The sequence below is a fragment of the Tupaia chinensis genome, unplaced genomic scaffold, assembly GCF_000334495.1.
Source record: "Tupaia chinensis unplaced genomic scaffold, TupChi_1.0 Scaffold000281_1, whole genome shotgun sequence".
Lineage (NCBI taxonomy): Eukaryota > Metazoa > Chordata > Mammalia > Scandentia > Tupaiidae > Tupaia > Tupaia belangeri.
The window spans coordinates 2,046,567-2,069,680 of NW_006159764.1; positions in this window are offsets into that span (position 1 = coordinate 2,046,567).

The window sequence follows — 23,114 nt, forward strand, 5'->3', positions numbered from 1 at the left end:
AAAAAAGTTTCAGTAACTTTATGAATGTATTTTGTGTCACAAAATTGAAAATACATTCTTTGGCATGGTGGTTTAGGTGTTGTACTCCCATATGGCCGACCACAATTCGAGTCCAGGACCTGGTGGCTTGCATTCTCACTTTCCCTCTCTCCCTCTCTCTGTCTCTTTCTCTCTCTGTCTCTCTCTGATCAAATTAAAATAAATGAATGAATAAAATAAAAATTTTAAAAGTTACACTCTTCACATTTCTCCAGTTTCTGCTAGAATATCAATTTTATATATAAAATGCTTCAGGCTGAAAAAGTATAAAATCTTCTATGTGTATTTTTTTTTTTTTTTTGCTAAAGATCCACAAATTGATTTGTATCTATGCATGTCAGTATAATTTTTTAAAAACTCAGTACAGGGGCCAGTAGGTGGTGTGGTGGTTAAGTGCTCCAGACTCCCACATGGCTGACTGTGGTTCAAGTCCCAGACCTGGTGGTTTACTCTCTCACATTCTCTCTCTTTCTCTTACTCTGTTTCTCTCTCATCAAATTAAAATAATGATGATTAATAAAATTAAATAAAATAATTCTTAATAAACATATCAGTACATAAAATACTGCAGTTCTATTTTATGAACACTTTTCTATAGGGGCAGTTATGACAAGTATCAGACATTTCCTTTACTCTTTTTATTCATTTGTCTAAAATATTTACATTTATTAAATTTACAATCTGAATGGGACATCTCCTAAATCATCAGTATCCTGAGAATTAAAAATCCAACACAAGCAAATGCATTTCTTGTCCCTACTCCTCAGCAGTGCACTGCCAAGGAAAGTCTCTCATTTCAAAGAGCTGTTGAAGTCCTTTCTCATTCAGAAGGGTAGATATTTGATGGTAGGAACATTTTCTTCTTCTTAACCAGAATGCATGGTCATTTGTGAAAGTCGTTTTAATTTTCACTACCTGTACCTACACTTGCGTAGTAGAAGGCTGTTCAAAAAAAATGCACCACCGTGCTGACTGCTCTGTCTAAAGTGTAAACCTGCTCCCACGAGGTGCTCACAATCACGCTAGATTCCCAGAAGCGCTCTCCTCCAACCTTACCCCAGTCTCCCAGAGGATTTCAGAGTCTCTCTTCTCACTTTCCTGATTGCTGTTCCCATTCTTGTTCTCGTTTGAACAACCAGAAAATAATTCCCACAGGGCACCAGCATTTATTTATCCACCTCTTTCCAACCACTTCCTATTTACTCTGCTTCCCCTCTGTGACAAATGTGTGTTATCAAGGCATCGACCTTCATGGGTGGGTTATATTCTGTATCTTCATCTGTACTCAAAGCCATGGACCCAGAAATTCTCTTTTCTGCATTATCAGCATCTCCTCTCTACTACACGATTCCTCCACGAATATACATTTGGTATACTTCTTCCAATTTAAAACAAATTGGACCAGTCCTGTAGCCCAGCATGTAAGTGCTGTGCAGGGGAGACAGATCCCACATGGCTGAGCGTGTTTAGAATCCCAGCCCTGTTGACTTGAAAAGCACACCAGGCAGACACATATGTGCCCAGGATCCTAACAGGATGAAGAAATGGAGCAGCAAGGATTGTGGTGTGACCAAGCTCCATTGGGGGTATTTTCTCTCTCCCTCTCTCCTCTCTCTCTCTCTCTCTCTCCTTCAAACAGACATTAAAAACATAAATATATTTTAAATCTCTCAAACAGACATTTAAAACATAAATATATTTTAAAACAAAGTAAAATAACACTCTGGCCCTCTTCTCCCTTCAACGTCCATCTGGAAGGATTACGGCCTGTGGGAAAAATGTTTCAAGTGTTGTCTGAACCTGAACCCTCAAATCTCCTCTTCTAGCTCTCTTCTGAACTCACTCAAATGTTTTCCCCCATTCCTCTGAAGCTACATCCAGCAAGTTCACTTGACTTCCGGTTACCAAGCTCAGCGTTCATTTTCTAGTCCTCATTCTCTTGACCTATACGCTGCATTTGAAACATCAGGTTTCTCTCTTTTGAACACTCTTTTCATTTGGCTTCTATAACTCCACATTCTACTCATTTTCTTTCAATTTTCAGGCTCTCGGGCTGTCCCCGACATATTACTCCCAATTCCTTAACACTGGCACACTAAGAACTCAGTCTTCAGACCTCTTTCTGTCTTACTTCATCCCATTAATGACTTTATCCAGTCTCATGGCCTTATTATAAAAACCATCTATATGCTAATGACTCCAAAATTTATAACTGCAGCCTAGACCTCTTCTGTCTTTCTCTCTCTTGAATCCCATACTCATATATCCACCTGCCTATTTGTAATTCCTCTTGAATGTCTTATATGCATCTTAATTTTAGTCATAATATTCTGGAAGTAAAGTTCTAAACCTCCTGTACAAATCAGCTGTTTCCACATCCTCCTCCTAGTCAAGCCGACAATCCTGGAAACACCCACAACTACTTTCTTTCAAATCCCACATCCCATCCCTCATGAAATTCTCGGAGCTCCACCTTCAGAACGGATTGAATAGTGACCGCCTTCATCCCTTTCAGGGCTACTGGCCGGTGGGAGACTCCATATTTATTAGTATCATTCCAGCAGCTGCTTTACTGGTCTCGTGCTTATAAGGAGAGTTTCCTGCAAATTATTTCTAAAAGTTGTATTGATTGAAAAACCACTGCATATTTGACACTCAAAACACCCTGTAAAAGTGAATCTGTGTATTTATTTATTTATTTATTTATTTTTTGCTATAGGGCGTGTGTGCTCGCCAGAAAGACAGAGACAGAGAGACAGAAAGCGAGAAATCACCCCTCCCCCTCCAGGGGATGGCCATGCTGCAATCCCTTCTCCTCCTTTCTCCTCTCGGGATCTTGGGCACCCATGCACACGCGCCCGGCGTGAGTTTAAGCCACCTAGTCTAGGACTTGAACTGCAGTCGACTACATGGGAGTCCAGTGACATGGTCATTATGCCAACTGCTGGTCCCAAATCTGTGTGTTACTAAAGGCATTTCATCTCAACAAACTGTCATGGAGCGGTTTCTGAACCATCCTGAGTGCCCTTCATAGTTAGGCTGATTCAGCTGAACCCCTCATCCCCTTCAATGCTTCAGGCAGAGTTGTGCTTTTTATATATTTTATAAATGGGCTTCTGAAAAAAATTTATGTAACAACAATTCTTTTAGTCACTGGCAATTCCTATGGGGATGAAAATCAAGGGACAGTTGAAGAGAAAGGAAAGATTTAGAACATGTACCAGAGAAGAACAGGTGGATTTGTAGAACTACAATGGGAGGAATCACTGTCCCTGGGGACAAAAAGCATGAAATGAGGCAGATGTATGAGATGGTGCCAACGATGAGTGTGTACCAAGAAACACTTCTGGGTTGGCATTAAATACCTCCCCAAATCTTAAAAGCACAGTGAATAATTTTCTGAACTTTCCACCTTTTCTGTTATTATCCCTTTTTTAAAAAAATTTATTTAAGATGAGGTATTTGTACAGAGCAATGGTAAAACGTGTTTATGCCAACCACATGAACAACAACTTGGCTAGGTTTTAGGGATGCCAAACTCTGAAACCTTCTGCTTCAGGTTTTCCCCCAATCCCAAGCTTCTCTCTATTTTCAGATTCTGATAGGAGTGCAGTGGTTCCTATTTTCCCTGACTGGGCAGATGATAGTGAAGATGCTACAGAATAAGAATTATTCTTGCTCTTAGATTCTACCACTAACCAAATAAATAGATTGAACTGAGCAACTAAGAGTGTTAGGCATTGTGCAGGAATTCCTTAGAACAGAGTGGAGAAGACACTGAAGCCACTTGCTGCTTCATGGAGCTACATAGCAATTGGACATTGACTGCTAACTCACATCAACTTACAATGAATTAATTATAGCTGTGTGGCTGGGAAGTGGCCTGGTGGTTGTGATGCTGGACTCCCACATGGCTGACAACAGTTCAAGTCTCGGACCTGGTAGCTTGCTTTCTCACTTTACCTTTCTCTCTCTCTCTGGTCAAATTAAATATGTAAATAAATAATAATGAATAAAGTTAAATAAATGAAAAATATATATAGTTGCTACATAAAATATGATGTAGGTATATGGGATGCAGATTTAAGAGTTTCCTGCAAGGCTAAAGGCCTAACCTGATACAGAAGTTCAAAAAGTGATTTCTCTAAACTAATGACTAGCCAGCTAGTCTTCCTCTACTCTTCCCCAGGTTGCTTGTTACCTGCTGCTAGGTAACTGATTGCCACAGAAGCTTCTCTGTCTATATTGTTTACCCCGTGGCCTCCCTCCTGGCCACATACAGAACGGTATATCATGCTTATGAACTTAGTATTGGTTAAAGGAGTGAGTGAAATACACATGTCTGACGTCATCTTGCTGTTACAAAAGATGAAAACCGTTCACAGCTGGGCACGTGACATTCTTACAATAGTACAGAGAGTAATTGGTCAGCAAAGGGCCTAGAAAAATCTCATAGCATGTTTGTAACATAGACATACGGATCTACCTCATATTCTACTTCTCTGGGGAGAAAATAGTCACACGAAGACTTATTTTCTTCCTATAAGATAAAAGTGGGGGTCAGCAGGTGGTGAAGTGGTTATAGCACTCAACTCTCACATGGCCAACCACGGTTTGAGTCCCAGACCCAGTGGCTTAAAAATAACACTGGGCCCTTGTGAGTGTATTCCCAAAATCCCAGGAGGAGAATGGAGGAGAAGAGATTGGGCATGGCTATCCCCTCGGGGTGTGTGTGTGAGTGATTTTGTTCTCATTGTCTCTCTCTAGAGAATGCACATACTTGATGACAAAAACCTTAAAAAAAAATAAAAACGATCACAGTGGAGACAAATTAGAATATTCCCCTTAGGTGGGAACAGTTACGTGCTTGGTCTAACAGAGTGCCTGGCACATAGACTAATGAATAGGAAGTTCTTTGAGAGACTGACTTTTCTAATGAGGAGAAAACAAAACTTTGCCTCCAAGAGTAAACAGGAAGACCAAGGACTTCAACAGTCCCTGTTAAAAAACAGGCTAATAGAATTAGAAACAAACTGGGTGGAGTTGTCATTAGATAACCATAGATAGAATGAGATGAGAGGCCAGCAGGTAGCACAATGGCTAACGTGCTGAACTCCCACATGGCCAACTGTGTTTTGAGCCCTGGATAAGGTGGCTTGAAAATCCCTCTAGGCATATATACGTGTGTGCCCCAAATCCCAACAGAAGATGGAAGAGAAGGATTGCAACGTGGACTCCCACATGGCTCAGGTGTGGTGCAGTGGCACTCCACTGCCTGTGGTACCATGCTGGGCCTGAATAATAGAAAAAAAAATAATGAAATAATGTAGAATTGACAATTAAAAAATAAAAGTTTCCCAGAGGACATGTGCCCTTGCCAGACAGAAACAGAAAGAGAAGGGAGAGCAAGGAAAAGTGAGGGAAAGTGTGATGGTCAAGCTGCAGTCCCCTCTCCATTTCTCCCCCATCCAGGATTTTGGGCACACACACATGCACCTGGTGTGTGTCTCAAGCCTCCAGTTCTGGGATTGGAACCACATGGTTGGGCATGTGGGATCCAGCAACCTTAGTCACCTGCCACTGGTTGGCCTCGACAATTTTTGAACTTTCCAAGTAATGTAACTAAATAGAACCATAGAAACATTATACACTTTTCATCCTTATCTTTAAAATGAAAAGATACAGTATTAAGCAACCCAAATACAAAACCACTATCTTGAAATAACGATTCTTTAAAGTGGCAAAATATCTCTTTATAATACTCAAGTATGTTTTCTTTATTTTCTTTGTTTACACTCAGCCTTGAGAACACTAACCCGTGGACCTGCCTTTGGGTCTTTTGAGTGTCACTGCTCTGGAATGTATTCTAGACAAGGAGTGGGAACGTTCTATTATTTAGCAGATTTATCATCCCTGAAGCCCACAGAGAGACAGAGGGCACATCATATTAATATAACTCCTGTGTTGTGCTATGATAACATCTACTGTACCCAAGGAATTTATGTGGTATAGGAAGAAAGCTTCTCTTGCTTTCAGATAAATAATACGACAACTTAACAGCTCTACCCTGGAGACCTAAAACATGAGCACAGAACGGTTTTGATAAAAGGTGTAAGAGAAAAAACAAAATGATTTTTAGGGTTGCTCTAAATCTGATATTAGAATACTGCAGATTCTTGGAAAATTAAACATTGTTCTCATATATACGCCATCTCGTTCAGTCTAACACAAGCTAACTGTGTGTTCTAAAAATTTTACTTTTTCCAGTGGAACTAGCAGCTAGCCAAATGCCAAAGAAACTCACTTTTTAAAATTTTCTTTTGCAGAAACCATGACATAATATGTGCAAAGGGTTCCACGTTTGGTTTTGCTAAAGCCTATTTAAATTACCGACGCTCCCCAGCAATAATGAGTTGCTTTTAAATGGAAAGGTGATTTACAAATATCCAACATGAAATGAAGCCTCTAAATACTGTCTGTTTCACTCATTGCACTTGAATTTTAATCTCCAAATTTGGGTCAATATACTGATATTTACCTATATCATTTCAACCTTCAAAAAACTGCTTAACCCTAAAAACTTAGAGTTTTCATCGCTTTTCTTTTTAAAGTCGATTAACCTGTCATGACGGGTAAAATCACTGTGAAGTGCTTATTGATAATCCCTAACAGCGAAGCCCCTTTTCTGATTTTGCTCTGTTGGATAAGTAGCCTTTACATTGCTAACTTGACTTATGTTTTAATGAGAACTATCTGGGCTGATAGAAATAAACCTAAACGTGCCAAGTAACTTTGCTGGATCTGAAATCATGTTAATTCTCTGAAACCAATTACCTGGTAGCCTGGCAGTTCTGAGGGAAGTGATTAAAAGATACTATCATGATAAATACTAAACAATAATCCAAAATTATATTTTAAATTATTTATTGTCAGGCCAGCCAGATGGCTTGCTGTTTACAGTAACTGGATCCCACATGGCTGACTAAGATTCAGTTCCCAAATCCCACTGCTTGAGAAACATACCAGGTTCTTGTGTGGGTGGGACCAAAATCCTGAGGGGGGGTGGAGGAGAGGGGCTTGTGGCATCGTCATCTTCCTGGATGGTAATTTCTCACTCTCTCTCTTTCTCTCCCCCCCCCAGCAAGTGCATATACCCAGAGCAAGTTAAAAATAAAAATAGTAGCTGTCTTTCCAGTGAGCACACATACCCTCTGGCAAATTCAAAATATATATGAACACATTTTGTTCACCTTCGACATCTCTAGAATCCAGGTGCATCATGCAGTCTCTGTTACAAGGCGGGCATCGCGACTTCGCTGCCATTGCCATCCCAGGAGCCTCAGCGTTGCACAGTGGATCTTACAGAAAAGAAGTCCTGGAGCGCCAGTGGAGCTCGGCTGGGAAATGCTGCTTTGCCAGGATTCCACATGCCTTGGCCTGGGTCCTATGGCAGAGCTTGGGCATCAACATCTCCAAGGCAGATTCAGAGGCATCAGACATAGAATGTGAAGAAGTCTTAGAAAGACGTTTAGCATTTCCTTTCAGGGCTGGGAAGTGGCCTGGTGGTTGTGATGCTGGACTCCCACATGGCTGACAACAGTTCAAGTCTCGGACCTGGTAGCTTGCTTTCTCACTTTACCTTTCTCTCTCTCTCTGGTCAAATTAAATATGTAAATAAATAATAATGAATAAAGTTAAATAAATGAAAAATATATATAGTTGCTACATAAAATATGATGTAGGTATATGGGATGCAGATTTAAGAGTTTCCTGCAAGGCTAAAGGCCTAACCTGATACAGAAGTTCAAAAAGTGATTTCTCTAAACTAATGACTAGCCAGCTAGTCTTCCTCTACTCTTCCCCAGGTTGCTTGTTACCTGCTGCTAGGTAACTGATTGCCACAGAAGCTTCTCTGTCTATATTGTTTACCCCGTGGCCTCCCTCCTGGCCACATACAGAACGGTATATCATGCTTATGAACTTAGTATTGGTTAAAGGAGTGAGTGAAATACACATGTCTGACGTCATCTTGCTGTTACAAAAGATGAAAACCGTTCACAGCTGGGCACGTGACATTCTTACAATAGTACAGAGAGTAATTGGTCAGCAAAGGGCCTAGAAAAATCTCATAGCATGTTTGTAACATAGACATACGGATCTACCTCATATTCTACTTCTCTGGGGAGAAAATAGTCACACGAAGACTTATTTTCTTCCTATAAGATAAAAGTGGGGGTCAGCAGGTGGTGAAGTGGTTATAGCACTCAACTCTCACATGGCCAACCACGGTTTGAGTCCCAGACCCAGTGGCTTAAAAATAACACTGGGCCCTTGTGAGTGTATTCCCAAAATCCCAGGAGGAGAATGGAGGAGAAGAGATTGGGCATGGCTATCCCCTCGGGGTGTGTGTGTGAGTGATTTTGTTCTCATTGTCTCTCTCTAGAGAATGCACATACTTGATGACAAAAACCTTAAAAAAAAATAAAAACGATCACAGTGGAGACAAATTAGAATATTCCCCTTAGGTGGGAACAGTTACGTGCTTGGTCTAACAGAGTGCCTGGCACATAGACTAATGAATAGGAAGTTCTTTGAGAGACTGACTTTTCTAATGAGGAGAAAACAAAACTTTGCCTCCAAGAGTAAACAGGAAGACCAAGGACTTCAACAGTCCCTGTTAAAAAACAGGCTAATAGAATTAGAAACAAACTGGGTGGAGTTGTCATTAGATAACCATAGATAGAATGAGATGAGAGGCCAGCAGGTAGCACAATGGCTAACGTGCTGAACTCCCACATGGCCAACTGTGTTTTGAGCCCTGGATAAGGTGGCTTGAAAATCCCTCTAGGCATATATACGTGTGTGCCCCAAATCCCAACAGAAGATGGAAGAGAAGGATTGCAACGTGGACTCCCACATGGCTCAGGTGTGGTGCAGTGGCACTCCACTGCCTGTGGTACCATGCTGGGCCTGAATAATAGAAAAAAAAATAATGAAATAATGTAGAATTGACAATTAAAAAATAAAAGTTTCCCAGAGGACATGTGCCCTTGCCAGACAGAAACAGAAAGAGAAGGGAGAGCAAGGAAAAGTGAGGGAAAGTGTGATGGTCAAGCTGCAGTCCCCTCTCCATTTCTCCCCCATCCAGGATTTCGGGCACACACACATGCACCTGGTGTGTGTCTCAAGCCTCCAGTTCTGGGATTGGAACCACATGGTTGGGCATGTGGGATCCAGCAACCTTAGTCACCTGCCACTGGTTGGCCTCGACAATTTTTGAACTTTCCAAGTAATGTAACTAAATAGAACCATAGAAACATTATACACTTTTCATCCTTATCTTTAAAATGAAAAGATACAGTATTAAGCAACCCAAATACAAAACCACTATCTTGAAATAACGATTCTTTAAAGTGGCAAAATATCTCTTTATAATACTCAAGTATGTTTTCTTTATTTTCTTTGTTTACACTCAGCCTTGAGAACACTAACCCGTGGACCTGCCTTTGGGTCTTTTGAGTGTCACTGCTCTGGAATGTATTCTAGACAAGGAGTGGGAACGTTCTATTATTTAGCAGATTTATCATCCCTGAAGCCCACAGAGAGACAGAGGGCACATCATATTAATATAACTCCTGTGTTGTGCTATGATAACATCTACTGTACCCAAGGAATTTATGTGGTATAGGAAGAAAGCTTCTCTTGCTTTCAGATAAATAATACGACAACTTAACAGCTCTACCCTGGAGACCTAAAACATGAGCACAGAACGGTTTTGATAAAAGGTGTAAGAGAAAAAACAAAATGATTTTTAGGGTTGCTCTAAATCTGATATTAGAATACTGCAGATTCTTGGAAAATTAAACATTGTTCTCATATATACGCCATCTCGTTCAGTCTAACACAAGCTAACTGTGTGTTCTAAAAATTTTACTTTTTCCAGTGGAACTAGCAGCTAGCCAAATGCCAAAGAAACTCACTTTTTAAAATTTTCTTTTGCAGAAACCATGACATAATATGTGCAAAGGGTTCCACGTTTGGTTTTGCTAAAGCCTATTTAAATTACCGACGCTCCCCAGCAATAATGAGTTGCTTTTAAATGGAAAGGTGATTTACAAATATCCAACATGAAATGAAGCCTCTAAATACTGTCTGTTTCACTCATTGCACTTGAATTTTAATCTCCAAATTTGGGTCAATATACTGATATTTACCTATATCATTTCAACCTTCAAAAAACTGCTTAACCCTAAAAACTTAGAGTTTTCATCGCTTTTCTTTTTAAAGTCGATTAACCTGTCATGACGGGTAAAATCACTGTGAAGTGCTTATTGATAATCCCTAACAGCGAAGCCCCTTTTCTGATTTTGCTCTGTTGGATAAGTAGCCTTTACATTGCTAACTTGACTTATGTTTTAATGAGAACTATCTGGGCTGATAGAAATAAACCTAAACGTGCCAAGTAACTTTGCTGGATCTGAAATCATGTTAATTCTCTGAAACCAATTACCTGGTAGCCTGGCAGTTCTGAGGGAAGTGATTAAAAGATACTATCATGATAAATACTAAACAATAATCCAAAATTATATTTTAAATTATTTATTGTCAGGCCAGCCAGATGGCTTGCTGTTTACAGTAACTGGATCCCACATGGCTGACTAAGATTCAGTTCCCAAATCCCACTGCTTGAGAAACATACCCGGGTCTTGTGTGGGTGGGACCAAAATCCTGAGGGGGGGTGGAGGAGAGGGGCTTATGGCATCGTCATCTTCCTGGATGGTAATTTCTCACTCTCTCTCTTTCTCTCCCCCCCCCAGCAAGTGCATATATCCAGAGCAAGTTAAAAATAAAAATAGTAGGGGCCAGCCGGTGGCACAGTGGGTAAGGTGCGGGCCTCCCACATGGTTGACAGCAGTTTGAATCCCAGACCAGTGGCTTGAAACTCACACTGACCATATGTGCATGCATGTGCAAAATCTCAAGAGTAAAGTAAATGACATGAAATTTTGCTTTTACAAACTCACCTGACTGCACTGTGTAAAGGGAATCCAAAGGAGAAAAACTGGAGATTGGGGCAACTTAAGAGAATTTTGCGAACGTCAAAATAACTGTACCAAGAGACATTTGAAAAACCCTTCAGAAGTTGTCATTGACAGTACTGATTGAATATGGTGGATGGGGGGGGGAATTTAAAAAATTACACTGAAGGTCTCTCTTTCTTCTGTTTAATGGTGAAGGTAGTGGAGAAAAGGGAGACAAGGGGAAGAGTGGTATTTTTGACAGGGTCCCATGATCCTTCCTGGTGGTAAGGGAGTAAAGATTAAAGAGAGAGTGATCTTAAGAAACTTAACTCTAGAGAAAAAAAAAAAAACAACGATGTAGAATATATGGCAGATTAAAGCCTGGGAAGAAGCCAGAAGCAAGATGCCAGGAGAGAAGAGGACAGTGCTGGGTGGAGTGGTGGGGGAAGAGTAATTGGTGGAGTCTAAACTCTGAGGAGATAAGAGAGAAAGAATCCAGAGATAACAATTTACATGTTTATCTTAGCTGTCCTTGAGATATGATTGTTCCATTGGCAAGAGAAGAAAAAAAGAGAAGGAATTGTGTGAATACAGGCAAATTTCTAGAAGTGACAGAAAGTTGAGAGTTGGTCTTTCCAAAGCTTCTGTTTTCTGGGAGCAGTGGAAGATAACTTCCCAGCTGAGAGTGAGAAAGTCCATAGAACATTTACTAGCTCAAAGAGGCCGTGACGCTGAATACCTATAGTCTAAAATAGTCTGGTGGGCAAAGTCGAGTGGGAAAAATTAGACATTGAAGTGGTTTCAGCTTTTGGGCAGGTGTTGATGGGCAAATGTTCTGAGAGACAAGAGGGACATTTTTAATACAACTATAGTGCAATTATCAGGGAAGGAATCCCCAAATGGTGAATAACAAAGTAATTTTTAAGAGTCCACATTAAGAAGTCCATAAAAAGCTTTATTTTAAACCAATCAAATGAATAGCAAATGATTTTGCAGTTGGAAAAAAAAAATTGTTCTTGGCCATTTGTTATTCAGAGTCATTGTAAGTAATGTTTTCTAGTATATTACTTTCTTAAATCAATTTTTATATATATATTTAAAAATACTTTATTTCAGCAATAAAAAGAGCAATCACTATTTTCCTAGTGTTTCCAAAGGCCATCTGTACATTAAAACCAAATGAAGAACTTAAAACAAGACGAAGTCTGTCAGCTCCCCCCACCAGTGCCACCAGCAGCACACCAAGGGTATTTAGATTAGAATGTCTACAGGCAGAGCCCAAATGTCATTGTGATGATTCCAGTGTTCATGAACATGGTTGCACTTCACACAAAGTTCAATTTTTTATTATTTTCTTCCCTAAAATATCAAAGCTTTATTATATTTTATTTGTAGTGCAGATCACATGTCTACCACAATGGATCTCAGGGTTAGAGACAGTGAGATATTTTTCTTGTCTATAATTTAAATCTTAATGTCAGTTTTTTTTTGTTTTTTTTTTGGGAGAGATTTTCACTGTAGGGCGCGTGCGCTCGCCAGACAGACAGAGAGAGACATAGAGACAGAAAGCGAGAAATCACCTCCCAGGGGGGATGGTCACGCCGCAATCCCTTCTCCTCCATTCTCCTCTCGGGATCTTGGGCACGCACGCACACGCGCCCGGCGTGAGTTTTAAGCCACCGGGTCCGGGACACAAACCGCGGTCGACTACGTGGGAGTCCAGCGACATAGCCATTACGCTAACTGCTGGTTCCCTTAATGTCAGTTTTAATGGTATTTTGCTTCTATGGTAAATTGTACACTTAGGCATTCCTTCCAACCTTAAAAAGTAGATCTTCATATTCTCCAGCAAAATAAATATATCGGAGGTAGATAGGTAGGTAGATAGATTTTTATTCAGATTTATTGAAGTTTTACGTATAATAATTTCACGTATCATGGCTGTTCTGGTCTATGAATCTTGAAAAACACATACAGTCATGTAACTACTAACACAATCAAGAGGAAATTAGTTCTATTATTCCCAAAAGTCTCTTGTGAACTAATTGTAGGAATAGAAGAAGCTTTCTTCCCACTCCCTGAGGAGTCCATTATTTGAGACTATAAAACAAACAGACAAAAGACAGGTTACCAGGAGTAAAAGCATACAACGTTATTAATGTACAAGCACGTAAGCATCACACAAAGCAGATTCAGTGGGTATTGAGGAATATTTTAGCCCTAATAGTGTTTGGATGTTGGGCTACAGTTCCCTTAGATCTGTCTAGACACTCAGTGAATAGAGATTGAGCAGCAAAAGGAAAAGAATAAGAAAAGAGAGAGAGAAAGAAAAAACAGAGAGGAAAAGAAGAAAAAAGATAAAACAACCCCCCCTCCCCAATTTTTTCCCAAAAAAGCAAAAAATAAAAATGGTACCTAGTTCTCAGCAGCAATGGAGGAGGCTTCTTCTGAAGGCCTGCCCCTTGCCTCTCCACTTGAGACTGGAGGCTGAATTATCAGTAGAAAATCTTCATTCTCTTAGTCCCTGAAATCACTAGTTCTCAGCGGCAATGGAAGAGTCTTCTTCTGAAGGCCTGTTCCTTGCCCTCTCCACTTGAGACTGGGGACCACAGACTGAATAACCAGTAGAAAATCTTCATTTCTCCTAGTCCCTGAAATCACTAGTAAGACTTAGAACTTATAACTTCACCCCAACCTCCAGGAAGTGGCCAGGGGCTAGAGAATGATTGATTTACTAATGACCAATGATTTATTCAATCATGTCTGCTTAGTAAAGCCTCCATGAAAACCCTAAAAGGTGAGGGATTTGGAGAGCTTTCAAGTTGGTGAACACCTGAAGGTGCTAGGAGAGGCATGGAAACCCTCACTCCTCTCCCCATGGCTCATCCTTTGTACCTCTTCATTTGACTGTTTATTTGTACCCTTTTAAAAATTAGAAAATAGAAATGGTTTCCCTGAGTTCTATGAGCCATTATAATAAATTATTAACACAAAGGAAGGAGTTACAGGAAATTTCTCTCTGTAGATAAGTCAGAAGTACTGAAATCCTGGTCTTGAAATTGGTGTCTGCATTGGGGCAGTCGTGGTTGACTGAACTCTTCACCTGATGCAAACACAGTTGACAGTGTCAGTTTTGAACTGAGTTGGAGGACACCACTTGGTGTCAGGAGAAGCTGGAGAATTTCTTAGTGTGGAAAATTCACATATTTGGTGTCAGAAGCGTTGTGAGTATAAAAGAATACCAAATCTGGTCCACAGTTACTTTTTGAAGGACCTGTAAAATGAGAATGGCTTTTACATTTTAAAAGGGTTATAAAAACGAGACAAACAGGGGCCAGCAGGTAGCTTAGTGGTTGAGGAGCTGGACTCCCACATGGCCAACCAAGGTTCAGGTCCCCGATCTGGTGGTTTGAAATTCATGACAGGTGCATGTTTGTACTTGCTCAAAATCCCAGGAGGAGAATGGAGGAGACAGGCTTGCAGCATGGCCACTCCCCTTGGGGAGTGATTTCTCACATTATATCTCACTGTCTCTCTCTGGTGAGCACACATACCCTTTAACAAAAACCTTAAAAATGAAACAAAACAAATCAATAAAACCAACAGTCAAGAAAAATGTGTAGCAGGGACACATGTGGCCTGCAAAGCCTAAAATATTTGCCATCTCGTCCTTACAGAAAACATGTACTGGCTCCATCTGTCCTTTGTTCTAATTCAGGGTCACTAATATGCCACTGAGTCCATCCTGATGGCTCCCTGCTCTTGTTACAAGGTTTTACTGAAACACAGTCACATGAATTACACCGTCTATGGTGCTTTTGTGCTGCAGTAGCAGAAAAGAGCAGTGACAACAGAGTAAAGCCAAGGATGTTGGCTATGTAGCCCTTGGTGGGAAAAGGGCGGCTACATCTCCCTGGACAGACTCCTCTCTCCAGAGAAACACAAATGTGTTCCTCCTGTGTAGATCTTCGGTTCTATCCTCTTTGTCTCTGTTTTTCCTCTGTGAGTCTTCTGCTTGATTTACTCCATGTTTTTCTTCTTCTCGTTGATGAGTGTTTTCTCTACTTTTCCCATCTACTCTTTTTCTTTTAAATAGCTATAATGTAGAACTAAAATATAATATGTTTAAAAATATCATTAAATTATTTTTTAAGTTCCTTCTTAAATTGTTTTCTTCCTTTTTTGTTTTTTAGAGAGAAATTTTTCTATAGGGCGTGCGCTCTTGCTGGAGAGACAGAGAAACAGAAAAAGAGAAATCATTCCCCCTCCATCTCACCCAGGGGAGATGGCCACACCACAATTCCTTCTCCTCCTTTTTCCTCTCAGGATTTTGGGCATCTACACGCATGCTCCCGGCATCAGTTTTAAGCTGCTGGGTCCAGGACTTGAACTAAAGTCAACTATGTGGGTGTCCAGTGACCTAACCATTGCACCATTTGTTGGTCCCCTTCTTAAAGTTCAAGTAAAAATGCATCTAATTTTCTAATAATTAGGGAAAATAAAGTTAGAAAATGTATTCCCTAAGAATTAAATGTATTTTCTTATTTTATTCTCTAAAATCTAGAGTTAATTGCAAGTTATATATCAGTGGGTCAGTGACCTTTAAGAGAATAAGAGCTCTGCACTTGTAAAAAGAGGACCAGGGAGACAGCTGGTTCCCTGCCCCACTCAGGGTAAAGCAGGAACACCAGTTTGCATTTCAGTAAATGAGAACTGAGAAAGTGACTTTGGAAAATCTTCTCTGAATGGCTCTTTACTCCCACTGCTGTACAGGTAAAGCAGTGTGAAATTGGGATTGACTACTGAAGGTGTAATGTCAGCACTCTTAAATATAAATGCATGCATGTAATGTGATATATATATATATAGTGCAATGTCAGCATTTTTAAAACCAGAATATTCCCAAACAGTGAAGAGATTTTAAGAAAATGTTTTCTGTTACTCTTCTCTCTGCTGGTTCTGTTTTGCCTCCCTGATTTCTTTCTAGTCGCTTTCATTTTATCTTTTTATTCTCGTACATCTTCAATGTCATTTTCCTCAGGACACTTGCCCTGACACTACTCTTTGCTCTTTCCACACTCTGTATCCAAGCAGTCTCTCCTACTCCTTTGTGTTAACTCTCAGCTGATGATTCTTAGTCCGTGTCTCTGTGAAATCTGATCAGAGTTACAGACGTTCATGTGTAAATGTATAACCCAGGTATGACATTCCCGTCTCTAAGTCAGTGTTCTGGGTGGAACTCAACGTAGGGCATCTGAGTCTGCCTCATAAACTTTTCTTTCTGTATTCTTTCTCATGAAGCATAAATTTCAATAACAATCTGTTCTCTGCTATCTGTTTTCAGTCAATGTTAAATTTTTTAAATTAGAAGGTTATCGATAACTGGGGCTGGCAGGTGACTTGATGGTTAAGGGTACTAGACTCCCACATGACTGACACCCATTTAAGTCCTGGACCTGGCAGCTTGCTTTCTCAGTTTCCCTTTCTCTCTCTGGTCAAATTAAAATAAATAAAAATAAATAAATAAATAAAGTTAAATAAAATAACTCTAAAAAAAGGTATATCTTTAACATGCCTTGAAATACATTCAAAAAGTAAGGTGGATAGATGGGTGGATGGAGGGATGAGAGATAAACAATATGTGATGAAATGGATAAAGGACAATGTTGAGTGTAGCAAGGAGGTGGTAGGGATAGGGGTGATCACTTTAGAAGTCTGATATGTGATGAAATGGGTAAAGGACAATGTTGAGTGTCGCAAGGAGGCGGTAGGGATAGGGGTGATCACTTTAGAAGTCTTTACACTTTTTTGATGTTTCAATTTTCACTCATTAAACATGTTAGAGAAAAAAGTCATCAAATTGATTTCATTCACCTAATATCTTTAGTGACTCTCACTATTTTTGCCTAAGCTTGATTATTTCTCACCTTATCTGTTCTAATAGTCTGCCTGGTATTTCTGCCACCATGCTTGACCTTACTGTATGTTTCCAAAGGAAAACTCCATAAAATGCTTCTACTCAGTTTGGCCACAAACCAGTAAGCAGCCAGCACATTGCCTCAGACTTTGTTGAAATGTTGGCTCCCGGGGCCAGCAGGTGGCATGGTGGTTAGGGCACTGGACACTCCCATATAGTCCACTATGGTTTGAGTCCTGGACCTGATGGCTTTCTTTCTCACTTTCCTTCTCTGTGTGTGTGTGTCTTTCTCTGGTCAAATTAAAATAAATGAATGAATAAATAAAAGTAAATAAATAATTCTTAAAGAAAAAGAAAAATGTTGGCTCCGACCAGACACATTGAAATCGAATTCATGTTTAAAGAGATCCTCAAGTACTTTGTATCAAATTAGAAATTTTAGAAGCACATGACTGTATGCCATCCCCCTCTTTACCGTTCCCTTGCCTTAATTCCTTCAATGCTTTCCCACTGCTTTACAGGGTGATGTCTAAGAGCTTTGCACATTAGACAAAGGTCTGTATGGCTTGGCTGTCTATATTAAAAGTCTCAGCTTTAATCACTGCCCTAGCCCTCCTTCACTCTCAGTGACACACTCCCCATCATCCTTACCTATTGCGAACATTTATTTCTGAGGTACATGTTTCTTGTCTCACCCTGTTTCCATTCTCTGTAACATTCTCTCCATATCTTGATCCTTCACCTAACTCAGCCTTACTTGCCCTTCAAAATTATTTAGCCCACAGTGCTTCCTTATTATTTTGTCCATATCTTTATCATATTCCCATGTTGTAATTTTATTTAAATAATCATTTATTTTCCAGTTTGACCATTATGGCATTAGCCTCTCAAGGCAGGAAATATAATCCTACATCTTAGCATAGTACTTGTCACAGTTGTGAATTATTTAATAAATGTTTATTGGATTTAATCCAAAAAGAAAGAAATCATTCCTGAAGGTGTGTAATTCAATATGCAATGGTGATTCAGAAAGAGACACGATAAACACACAAGTAAAACAAATCTGTTATAGCTACGATTCAGTCATATCTCTCAGCTTACCCATCTAAATGTAGTTCTTTTATTTACTGTCCAGCTTTTAAATCTATTCATAATAAAGCAGCTATTTCAATAAATGTGTGTAGTCCAAAGTACAAATGAAAAAGGCTTGCAGATTTACTCACTGTACGTTTACCGAGTAGTCTTATTGAGATGCAATAATGTTTTCACTGCACTTAAAAACATCTTCTAAGGGTTTGTTTTGGGAGTTACAGTAATTAGATTTTATCAATTCACATGCTTTTGTAGATGAAAATATGATGTCATATTTGTCAACAAAGGCAATCAAATGTCTCTTAGATATTCATAGGACAATCATTCATCTGTCAACAAAGCATAATTCAAATCTCATTTTGACTTTTGCCTATGAGATTATTACAACTTAATAAAAAAATAAAATATTTTCTCTACCTGTGTTAGTAGCATAAATCAGGGTAAAGTAAAAGAGCATGAAGATAATTTTTTTTGGTAATTTAAACCTTAATCCCATTTACCCTCAATTAAAAAAAAAAAAACTCTAGTGGAACAATAAGCTACATTTAAAAATTTAAATATAAATATGCTTGTCGAATTCATCTAAAGAGATGCCATTCGCACAGAACTAAGGAACCTAATAACAGAAATGGAGATTCTTTCGTCCCGTTGTCTTCCTTGTACAATACTGAGCTTTTATATAGTGCTGGCCATTGTGCTATGCTAGGTTTCAGGGATGCAGAGGTCCAGTGTGCCTCTGTGCTTGGAGGGACTTAAAGGAAGTAGGGGAGCACTCCACCCGCACCGCAGAGTACAGAGGGCCCCTTTATCATAGACAAGTCAGCCTAGCCCCCAGCAGGTGCCTGAAAGCGGTACAGAAACCTATCATACATACATACCTACCTATGAGAAAGTTTGATGTGTAAGATAGGCACGGTAAGAGATTAATAAAAAGCAGTAACTAAGAGCAAAATGGAACGATTATGCAAACACCACAGTAAAAGCTATACTAATGTCCTCTCTCTTTCTCTCTCTAAGAACCTTATTGTACTGTCCCACATGCACCTATTTTCAGACCATGGCTGACGGCAGGTAACTGAAACCACAGAGCGTAAAACCACAGAGGCGCTGGAGGGCCCACCTACTTACAGGTAGTGTTGAGTGCTCTGAGAGGCCACGCTGTCCATTCAAAGCAGAGCTGGCTTTGGGGACCAGCAATTAGCGTAATGGCTATGTTGCTGGACTCCCATGTAGTTGACCGCAGTTTGAGTCCCGGACCCGGCGGCTTAAACTCACGCAGGGTGCGTGTGCGTGTGTGCCCAAGATCCCGAGAGGAGAATGGAGGAAAAGGGATTGTGGCATGGCCATCCCCCCGGGGGAGGCGGTGATTTCTCGCTTTCTATCTCTCTGTCTCTCTGTCTGGTGAGTGCACACACCCTATAGCAAAGCAGAGCTGGCTTTCAGCCAGAAGGAAGGTTCAGGTGTTCTAAGAAACCTGAACAACCAAGGAACCCCACTGTATCCGTTTAATGTGTTACTTTCCTGTATGAGCCAACCACTTCCACTGAAAATGGAAAGGCAAAGGTCGAACAACTACTGCTTCCTTTTCCTTTCAGCCCTTCCTTACTTATCCATAAGCTAGAGGTAGAGTATAGAAGGGTAGAAAGTGTGTAGCATAAGAGGTGAAATAAAAATAATTGTGTGCTACATGGCTACTGTCTGAGAAGGATAAGGTATGCAAGTGTGAGCTACAAAATATAAATTGTGTAATGGACATGAGTTACATATACCTTCAAGACACTTTTTTCTTTTTTTTGGTTTTTGTTTCTGAACAAAAGGGCCCAGGGAACAGCAGATGGCATAATCTGTTCCGTCGCTGGACTCCCACATCATTCTGGACCTGGTGGTGGCTTAAAACTCATGCTGGGCGTGTGTGCGTGTGAGCCCAACATTCCGAGAGGAGAATGGAGGAGAAGGGATTGAGGTATGGCCATCCCCCCAGGGGGCGATTTCTCACTTTCTGTCTCTCCGTCTCTAGCAAAAATCTCTCTAAAAACAAAATAACTAACTAAATAAATAAAAGAGCCCACATTTTTCTCTACTACTGGGCCCCAGAGCAGCAAAATGATGTCTGAAAAGCCAAGTGGACAAAGTGCTTCCAGAGAGAAGGAGGGGTTGGCCTACAGTGGCCATTGGTGATAAGAGCTAAATACAATAAGGACTGAAAATTGATCACTGCCTTTGGCATCGAGACTATCTAATCAAAATTAATTCTGTCCATTTAGATAGTAAGGCCTATGCACATACTCTAATAAAAATAAGAGGTAAAAATAACTCATTTTTATCTGTAATTTTCCATTTAAATGTATCAGTTTTATTTATTGTAACTATATTTGAAGGAAGTATATTTTAATGCTTGTTCAATGACAAAATGGAATCAACTGAGGACTAAAATAAGTTTTAAAATATAATTAAATCATACGCCATGAGTGCCTTCTGTTGTAGCAGGGGAAAATGCTATTTTATTATTCGTTCTTTCTTTTTCTCCTTTATACATGCCTACACTAAAGGGAGTGAGTTATTCTTAGATCAAATTAGACAATAAAAATAAGTTTGTTAAATAACAATCTATATTTTTCCTACTTCATCAGCAACATTCAAAATGTAAATGAAATACAATGATCAAAACTTTGCTCTTCTCCATGTTATTATTTACATAAAAATTAAAATTTCCAGTTCATCCAATATATCTCAAGTCAGCCACTAGATGGCGGATGTTACTATAGTCACAAATCCTTCCTGAAAGGAAGCTGGTTATAAAATCATTTAAAATGACAAGTTGCAGATACAGAATCTTATTGATTCAATATCTCCACGCTTCTACTGTTGAGGAGTTCCATTTGGGCACCTGATTTTTTTTTTTGGGGGGAGAGGTTTTTGCTATAAAGCGCGTGCGCTCACCAGAAAGACAGAGAGAGACAGAGAGACAGAAAGCAAGAAATCACCCCCCAGGGGGGATGGCCACACCACAATCCCTTCTTCTCCATTCTCCTCTTGGGATCTTGGGCATGCATGCACACACGCCTGGCGTGTGTTTAAGCCACCAGGTCCGGGACTAGAACCGCGGTAGACTACATGAGAGTCCAGCGACATAGTCATTACACTAACTACTGGTCCCTAGGTACCTGATTTTTATGAACATTTTCTTTGCATGAAGATAGAAGAACGAAAGCTTTCTCCTGTACAAGATGAATGATTCCGAAGGCACTTCTAAAATCTTACCAACTCCATAAAATCTACAGTGGGGTCACAAATATGTAATTAAGGCACAGATTCCGTTTATGATAGAAAATAGAGAAAAGAGGGCCAACTCATGGTGTGGTGGTTAAAGTGATTGGATACCACATGGCCAACCTCGAGGTTCAAGCCCGGGATCCAGTAGCTTGAAAAACACGTCGGCTGTGTGTGTGGCTGCGTTTCCTAAATCCAGGGGAGAGAAGTGAAGGAGAGATTGCCCCCAGGACATCACCCCCAAGGTGTACTTTGCACTTCCTCTCTCTGTCTCTCGGTGAGTGTGGGTGCCATTGAAAAATTTTAAAAAGGGAAGGAGAAAAGAGAGAGAAGAAAGTTTCTTGATAGAAACTTAACAAGACATGTTCAATGCTTTTATGAACAAAACTGTAAAGCGATTCTGACAGAAGAGCTAGACCTAAATGAACAGACGGCGGGCCGTAATCTGAGAGAAAAGAGAGAGAGCGCAGAACCATGAGGATGTCAGTCCCCCTGATTAGTTTATGTGTCTAACTTGATTCATGGCTGGCCAGTGGTGCACAGTACAGCTCGACGCTCTGGGAGGGTGGCCACCTTGGTAGTGCTCTGGCTTCACGCCCACCACCTGGAACTGGCGGAAACTGGGGTGGATAAAGAATCAAGTCCATGCTGGAGGTCCTGTCTCTCTGTCTCTCTTTTTCTCCGTGTCTTTCTCTGTCACTCATAGAAGAAATACCTCAGAGATAAATATATAAATAAATTGAACTTTACTTTTTTTTTTTCATCTAGAGCTAACTCTGCAAGTTAGTTATAATGTTCATTAGGGGGAAAAAATATGGCAATAACTAAGTAAATCTTGAAAAAAAGAGAAGCAATATTAAGGACAAGGGCCACAAAGAAAAGGCATATCTTTTTCTTTTAAGCCCCGTAAGCCTTGATGATTCAGTTTGATATTAGCACATGAATAGGCAGACTAGTGAAAAAGGTGGAAACCAGAAATAGATGCATTTGCATATAGAAATTTAGTATGCAATGTAGGTGGCATCTCAGAGCACTGGGTAGAAGATGGACTTTAAAATAAATGTTGTTATGATAAAATAGTCATGTTGAGAAAGATAAAAATGGATCCATTTCTTGGGACCAGCAGATTGCATAGTGGTTATATCACGGGACTCCCGTAAGGCTGACTGCAGTTCGAGTCTTGGACCTGGTGGCTTAAAAATTACGCCACTCACGTCTGTATACGTGCCCATGATCATACGAGGAGACTGAGGGGTTGTGGCATGGTCATCCCCCCTGGGGTGATATCTCTTTATCTCTCACTCTGTTTTTCTCTCTCTCTCCAGTGAGCACACACACCCTACAGGAAAAACCTCTACAAAAAAAATAATTGTACCCATTTCTTACAACATAAGACAGGGTAAATTCCCAATGGATCAAACATTTAAATCAAGGGTTAAAAAAATGCATGGATTATAAAATGTGTTCATAAATTACTCTATAATCTGAGAATGGAGAAACATTCTTCAGTATGATTCAAAATCAAAAAGCAATGAGAGAAGAGATTGATTAATTTCATTACTTTTTTTTTTGAAAATTTACAGTGAAAATATACCATAACAATGTAAAAATTACAAATAATTGACTGTCACGACCCGGGGGACAGTCGAACACGTTTCCTGAGGGAAGGAGTGAGAGACGGGATTATTCTCTGCTGTCCCCTCCTGGACGATTCTCTGCCATCCTTTCTCAGGACGATTCTCTGCCATACCCTCCTGGCAGATTCTCTGCAGTCT